The following is an 8,297-nucleotide window of genomic DNA, read 5'->3' on the forward strand; positions in this document are numbered from 1 at the left end:
AAACTTTGAAAATTCATAACTCAAGAGTTGATGACGTCATCGTGACGTAACTCAAACGGATTCTTCTCCGGATAAATATATAACTATGTGTGAAGTTAGAAGTTCATACAGGTTTGGAAAGTGTGCTTTTGTTAGAGGGCAAGGGACGGAGATGTATTTTTGAAGAAAAATATACAATTGCAAACTTTGACCTTCCGGTACGAACGGAAGGAGGGGTCATACGATTTTGACGTTAACTTTTCAAATGTAGTCCCAGTCTTGATCTATCAGATGCGTAATTATGAATATCATAACTTTAAAATTCGAAGACATATAGCGAAAAGCAAATGGTCACTTTTTGAACCTAAAAACCTGGTAATTCGACACCTGATGACGTCATCATGACGAAACTAAAACGGTTTCATCTACTAATAAATATCTAACTACGTGTGAAGTTTCAAGTTTATGTGAGCTTAGCAAGTATGTCTTTGTTAGCGGACAAAAACCACGGAGAAGAAGACGAAGTAAAAAAAAAAAAAAACTAGAGATTGAGAGTTTGTGAACAAACTCAAGGTGTTCGGTTTCCGGGAGTAAAAGCCTGGATTAAAAAACAAATATGATACCTTGCTTTGTTCTCAAGATTTGTAATAAATGATTCAAATTACAAAAACTGTCAAAACCACATGATTACGTCATCTAGTAAAAGTGTATGTTTGGTGACGTCATCGGTAATATTTGTTTTAAACCAGACCTTTGCCAGACTTGTATGGTGTGATGGTAAAGCATCAAAGGATGTTTATTTCGACCTAAAAGACAATCAACCACGCCCTTTCAAATCATTTCACAGTCACTTCCCGTTTAAACAGGTCAAAAGGTCAACGAAAGTTCACCAACATATCCATTTCTGTCAAGTACGTAAAGCCCTTTCATATGATGTACAGATTGTCAAAATAGCTTATGTAGTTTAGGAAATCTGAACTAAGGAAATATTGACTGACGACTGAAGAAAATACTGTAAGGGGCATGTATTTTTTAACCGCCTTGAACGAAGACTATTTTTCATGAAGCTTTTTCGCGCTCTATTGATAATATTTTAAAAAAGAAGTAAAAAAAAAAGTGGATCAAAAATAATGATTTTTTGAAATAATAATTTGAATTTTTATTACTCAAGAATGGATGACGTCATCATGACCTAACTAACACATTATTCCACTCCTAATGCATATCTAACTATGTGCGAAGTTTCAAGTTCATACGAATGTGCTTTTGTTCGAGGACAAGGGACGAAGAGAAGAAGATGAAAATCTGGATTGTTTTATTTATTTGTTTGTACTAAAGTTTTGTTTAATCCGGCAGTTTATTTTAGCAAGACCACTCCTAATTGCTTGGGCCTTATGCTTTAACCATTCTGTTTTCTTTGAATGTTTTGTATTGTAACATCCATGTCTGTGCATGGAGGTAGAAATAGATTAGGTTACGTAACGTCCTTTCCTACTAGAGAAAGTTTGAAAGGGCTTATGTTATTTCAGAGATTTTTTTTCTTCAAAATATTTAACTCAAAATAACTTGGATAGTTGTTTTAACAAATAATCAAAACAATTGATGATTATGCTAAGTTCAAGAAGTAATAGATATCATAATACTGACGTGAATTCCGTGGGCCCAAAACGCCCTTCACCCGGGGGGAGTGGTCGATCGATGTAACGTCTCTATTCTTCTCGGTGTTTAACCAAACATGACCAATGTTCGTCATTTTGTACTGTTGTTTTCTCACATACTTAAAAGTCCCATGAATCACTGAAGTAGGTGGCCATCTCAGCGAAACCTCGTCTTCAATATCACATTGACCACTTAGCCATCGGAAGGGTAACATTTGAACAATTTGACGCTGAAGATTGAAATGAAATCGTTTTCGCAGCGTTCTGCATAGCTATATAGCTCTACGCATATCACGCTATGGCACAGAGTACAACAAACTTGGCAGCATGCCACCAAATAAATTATGCCTAATAGTATACACTTCACGTGTACGCCACAAGTGTTACGCACAACCAATGGGGAAATTTCGTAGTTCTTTATACAAGAAATTGTGAACTTTCAAACTCGATTTTGAACCAGAAGACGAGCTCAAAATGGGATCACGTCTGCGAGGCATTTACGGAGTTTTTAACGAACTTTCCGATGATGTGTCGATTGTAACAACCCATCATGTAGATCAAAAGTTATGATTTTTTGAAATAATAAACTTTGAAAATTTATAACTCAAGAATTGATGACGTCATCGTGACATAACTCAAACGGTTTCTTCTCCTTATACATAACTAACTATGTGTGAAGTTTCAACTTTATATGTGCTTGGGAAGTGTAATTTTTTTAGCGGACAATCGCCGCTAATAAGCAGAATGGATGATCACTGGAGCGTGCTCTGCTGCACCGCTAATACACTACACGTTGTGTGTATGCCTACGTGCAATGTTTATGCACATACCAATGGGGATTTACGTTGTTCTTTAGACGTGAATTTTGAAATTTTCAACCTCTCTTTTGAGCCGGAAGACAACATCAAAATGGGGTCATGTCTGTGAGGCGTTTACGGAGTTTTCAATGACGATTCCGATGATGTTTCGATTGTAAGAATCCCTCATGTAGATCAAAAGTTATGATTTTTTGAATTAATAAACTTTGAATATTCATAACTCAAGAATTGATGACGTCATCATGACATAACTCACACGGTTTCTTCTCCTAATAAATCGCTAACTATGTGTGAAGTTTCAAGTTCATACGAGTTTGGGAAAGGCGCTTTTGTTAGCGGACAAGGGACGCTGAGAAGAAGAAGAAGAAGAAGAAGAAGAAGAAGAAGAAGAAGAAGAAGAAGAAGAAGAAGTATGAAGAAAAAAAAAAAAAAACGAACAAAAATAAGAGGTGTTCCGGGCTGTTTCCCCGAACACCTAAAAAAACGAACAAAAACAAGAGGTCTTCGGACTCGAGTCCGAACACCTAATTAAAAAAAATTCGGTGTTCAATACCCGAACACCTAAAAAGAAAAAAAAAAACGAACAAAAATAAGAGGTGTTCCGGGCTGTTGGCCCGAACACCTAAATAGCAGGAAGCGCCGCCCGCGCGACGGACCAGTATGCTAGACTTGACATCAAGTCGTTAGATAACAGAGTCGTCGTGCACACTTCCTTACTGCTGATGATACACGTTGAATTAACTATCGCTGTAGATAGAACACGTAAACTAAAAAATGTCAATAACCTTAGGATAATCACACAGCCACAGATAATTTTTCCCAATTTTGGGGAACGAACTGCAACTAAAGATATTACATTCAGGCTGGTTTGAAGTGAAATTAATTACCAAATAATATAGAAAAGAAAAGAAAAGGGGAATGCATGCAGCTTCACTTGCTGAGTTTTAGAACTTTTCTTCTTTTGTTTCGGTCACCACGGCATGCAGCATACGTTATAAGAACACAACCGTGTACATGTAGTATTGGTATGGGAATTCAACTTTCACAGTATTATGTAACTAACACTAGGGGAACTCACTTCAGCCAGCAAAACTCAAGATCAATAACTATGAATACTAAACCATGACTACAAATAAACCAGGAACACGGTGCCAATTTTTTTTTTAACTTTTCTGTGAGACTTTAAAAAAAACAAGTATTTTCTTCAACTACCACACCAAAACTTCAACGACTTGTTTATCAGCATAACAAACAAATAATAGCAACAATAGTACAAAGGGTGATTATTAAGCAGTATTTTCTGCTAAACAGATGAAACTGGTGGGCCTTGGTATGTGAACGATTTTTAAAGCATCTTGGGGAAGGGAAGGGAATTTTGAGGGATTCCTAACCGTCCTTGAGAGAACGTAAGTGTATCTTGAAGCGTAAGCGTAGCTGCGTATCTTGAAACGTAAGCGTAGCTGCGTATCTTGAAACGTAAGCGTTGCTGCGTATCCTGAAGCGTAAGCATAGCTTGACTCAGAATTGAAAGTACACCTTTTGATAACAAATTAAGCGTAACATGAAGAAACGTAAGTGATCTTGGAACGTAGCGTAGCTTCGTATCTTAGAGCGTAAGCGTAGCTTGACTCGGGATTGAAAGTGTACCCTTTATTGAAAGGGTAACTGGATGAAACGTAAGCATATCTTGGAACAAAGCGTTGTTGCGTGTCTTGGAACGTAAGCGTAACTTGACTCGCGTACCTTTTAATGGAATTATAGCGTAACTGGAAGGAAAGTAAAGGTATCTTGGAATGTCAGCGTAGCTTGGAACGTAACCATATCTTTTGAAACAACTCATGGGAAACTACAACATTTGATTGCTTAGTCGAGTTGCAACTACGCTACTCAACTCACTCTCGGTCGTGGTGCTACGACTACGTATTTGAAAGCACACCTTTTTATAAAAAATTAAGCGTAACATGAAGAAACGTTAGTGATTTTGGAGGTAGCGTAGCTTCGTATCTTAGAGCGTAAGCGTAGCTTGACTCAGGATTGAAAGTGTACCCTTAATTGAAAGGGTAACTGGACGAAACGTAAGCATATCTTGGAACAAAGCGTTGTTGCGTGTCTTGGAACGTAAGCGTAACTTGACTCGCGATTGAAGCGTACCTTTTAATGGAATTATAGCGTAACTGGAAGGAAAGTAAAGGTATCTTGGAATGTCAGCGTAGCTTGGAACGTAACCATATCTTTTGAAATAACTCATGGGAAACTACAACATTTGATTGCTTAGTCGAGTCGCAACTACGCTACTCAACTCACTCTCGGTCGTGGTGCTACGACTACGTATTTGAAAGCACACCTTTTTATAAAAAATTAAGCGTAACATGAAGAAACGTAAGTGATTTTGGAGGTAGCGTAGCTTCGTATCTTAGAGCGTAAGCGTAGCTTGACTCGGGATTGAAAGTGTACCCTTAATTGAAAGGGTAACTGGACGAAACGTAAGCATATCTTGGAACAAAGCGTTGTTGCGTGTAATGGAACGTAAGCGTTACTTGACTCGCGATTGAAGCGTACCTTTTAATGGAATTATAGCGTAACTGGAAGGAAAGTAAGTGTATCTTGGAATGCCTGCGTAGCTTGGAACGTAACCATATCTTTTGAAACAATTCATGGGAAACTACAACATTTGATTGCTTAGTCAGTCGCAACTACGCTACTCAACTCACTCTCGGTCGTGGTGCTACGACTACGTACTGTAGCCGCGATCGAATTCCTGCTTGGTTAAACACGTTTGTCGCTCACGACTATTCAGAACGAATGTGGGTAATTTTCTGCACACGTTCGTCCTGGAAAAAAAACCGCTACACACCGGGGTCGACCCGGGGAAGCTAAACGAACCCACTTATTTTTGTTTCATACTGGGTGCGTTCGTTTAGCTTCCACAGGTCGACCCCGGTGTGTGGCGGTTTTTTTTCCAGGACGAACGTGTCCAGATAATAACCCACGTATGTCCTAGAAAAAAATCCGCCACACACCTGGGTCGACCCAGGGAAGCTAAACGAACGCACCCTATATATATCTGTTTCGCGCTATATGTGTTTCGTTCCATATATTTCTGTTTTGTTCTATATAATTTTTATTTCGTTATATATATATACATTTATTTCGTTCTATAATATTTTGTCATACTATAAAAAAAAAATTCATTTCGTTCTCTAAATTTTTACTTCATACTAAATATTTATACAAATTTTATTTCGTTCTATATATTTTTAGTTCGTTATATATATTTTTATATCGTTCTATATATATTTATTTTCGTTCTTTATATTTTGTTGTTTTGTCCTATATATATTTATTTCATTCGATATATGTCCTAGAAAAAAGTCCGCCACACACCTGGGTCGACCCAGGGAAGCTAAATTAACGCGCCCTATATGTCTGTTTCGCGCTATATGTGTTTCGTTCCATATATTTCTGTTTTATTCTATATAATTTTTATTTCGTTATATATATATATATTTATTTCGTTCTATAATATTTTGTCATACTATAAATAAAAAAATTATTTCTTCTGGAGAATGCTGGACTCTGATGCTGCATGCTGCTAAGTACTGGGCGGCGGATCAGCGGTGATGCACGAAGGCGGGAAATACAGGCGGGAAGTGTACTCGATGATGCGTGGTGAAACCTGTTGTGGAGCCTTGGGTGGTGTGTGGGGGTGTGTGCTCACTGAGCCGTGTCAGTAGGAACAAGCACAGGGGATAGTGAGGGTGTGGGGCCTAGGTGACTGAGGGTATAGATGACCCAAAGCAGTCTAATGGTTGGGGCCTATGGGCCGACCGTGGATATAGAAGATCCATTGGTCGGGAGGAGGGGAGCCAGATGTCGCTGATGTGGAAGCCGATGTCTTGGGGTACGGTGTCATGCTTGTGGATCTCGATGGCCTCTCTGATGCGTCTATGGTGCCACGCCTGGATGGGAGCGATGATTTCTGCTGCTTCCCAGTTTACTCGGTGGTCAGTGATGTGGGAATGCTTGACGATGGCGTATTTATCGAAGTCCCCCTCCTTCCGTGTGCTCGGTGTTCCTTAAGTCTAGTGGGAAGGTTACGCCCTGTTTCCCCGACATAAACCTTACCACATTCGCATGGAATGCGATAGACTCCGGCACGGGTGGAGGGGTCCTTCTTGTCCTTGTGCGGTTGGAGAGAGCCATGGAGTTTCTTCGAGGCGGAGTGATACACCTTGATTCCTGCTTGCTTGAAGATGCGTTGGAGGCGATGAGAGGGGGGCGAGACCTAGGTATGGTAAACTAACTGTGGGTGTGTGTGTTTGACCTTGGGTATAGGAGACCCTTTGGTCGGGGGACGGGCTTGCTTGTCTTGACTTGCTTAGCGTTGTATCCATTCCGCTGTAGAGAAGTGGTGATGTGCTGTAACTCATGCTGGAGATTTAAAGGTGTCCAATGAAGGAGCTGCTTGAATGAGGGTGGGTAGCTTGTTCCAAAGTGTATTGAGGTATTGGAGATATGTCAAGATAGAGGGCACACAACCACTGTTGATTGCATTAAAACGAAATTAAATGCATTTAGCAAGATAACTTTGAGTGGAAAAGGTGGAAATGTGTGAGTTTTAATGCGTGTTAATGAAATTTAATGAATTGGCTCCAACAAGGCAGGGGAAACCTATACTATTTAAATTATTGTATCCAAAACACTTTGAAATGTGCCTCCTGTCCTCATACTTTGGGAAAGTCGTTTCGTTTTGAGGTTATAGCATGAAGGCACATTTTGCTTATAACGGAGGCGCTACAACTACAAAATTCAGAGTTTCCCTAAAAAAAATGTTCTAAATAACTTTATTAATTATAAATCAATGATCAAAAACAAAAACAGTGATTGAAATAAGGTGAAACAAAATGATATTAAAATAACAAAAAACACATCTAAAAAAAATATGTTTTTCAAACCTTAGTTTCACTAAAACCTGTGTAAATACAGGGTTTTTTCTGTCAATTCCGGTAAATGAACAGCCACTTTAACCACCAAGCCATATTTTTTTTCGCGCGAAATCGAATGCTACTGAAAAAGGGTAATTTAATTTCGTTTTATGATTAGTCAAATGTATTGTTGCGTCATTCGATTTAACAAAATAATCATTCAATTTAACAATTTATCAAAGCAGCATTCCAATTCGCATGGGCTTCTTGAGGCGTGTGCTTCATTCAAATTCATTTTTGGGAAGTCATTTCTGGAATTTGTGCAATCTAAAAAATGTTTGGTTGAAAAGTTGAGGGAGAAACGTATTAATAGTTTTCTCGGTAAATTTCGGAAAATGAGCAGCCAATTTAAGCACCAGCCTATTCTATTTCGCACGAAATCGAATGCTTTTAAAAAGGGTCATTCTATTTCTTTTTAAGACTAGTCACAGGTACTTCTCCGTCATTCAATTTTACAAAATAATCATTCAATTTAACAATTCATCGAAGCTGCATTCAAATTCCCAGGAGTGTTTTTGAGGCATGTGTAGTCATTCAATTTCATTTTGGGGCAGTCAATTCTGGAATTTGTGCAATCTTAAAAACGCTTGGTTAACTTGTTGTTTCCTTACGAATGTTAAAGGCATGCGGTTAGTTTTTTTGCACTCTTGAACATAATATGCCAAGATGTCTGGCACGCCAACAACGGGTTGGTGAATATTTACAAACAAAAAACTGGAAAAAATTTTTTTAAACAAAACAAAAAAACATTCAAACACATTCAAATATCAGGTCTTGGTCAGTTAACCGTTAAAGGTCTCCCGAAAAAAAACATTAAGTAAAGAAAATAAGGTTCGTGAAGGTACGAAACAGTTTGC

This window comes from Asterias amurensis, chromosome 20 (genome assembly GCF_032118995.1).
Source record: "Asterias amurensis chromosome 20, ASM3211899v1".
In the NCBI taxonomy this organism is placed as follows: Eukaryota; Metazoa; Echinodermata; class Asteroidea; order Forcipulatida; family Asteriidae; genus Asterias; species Asterias amurensis.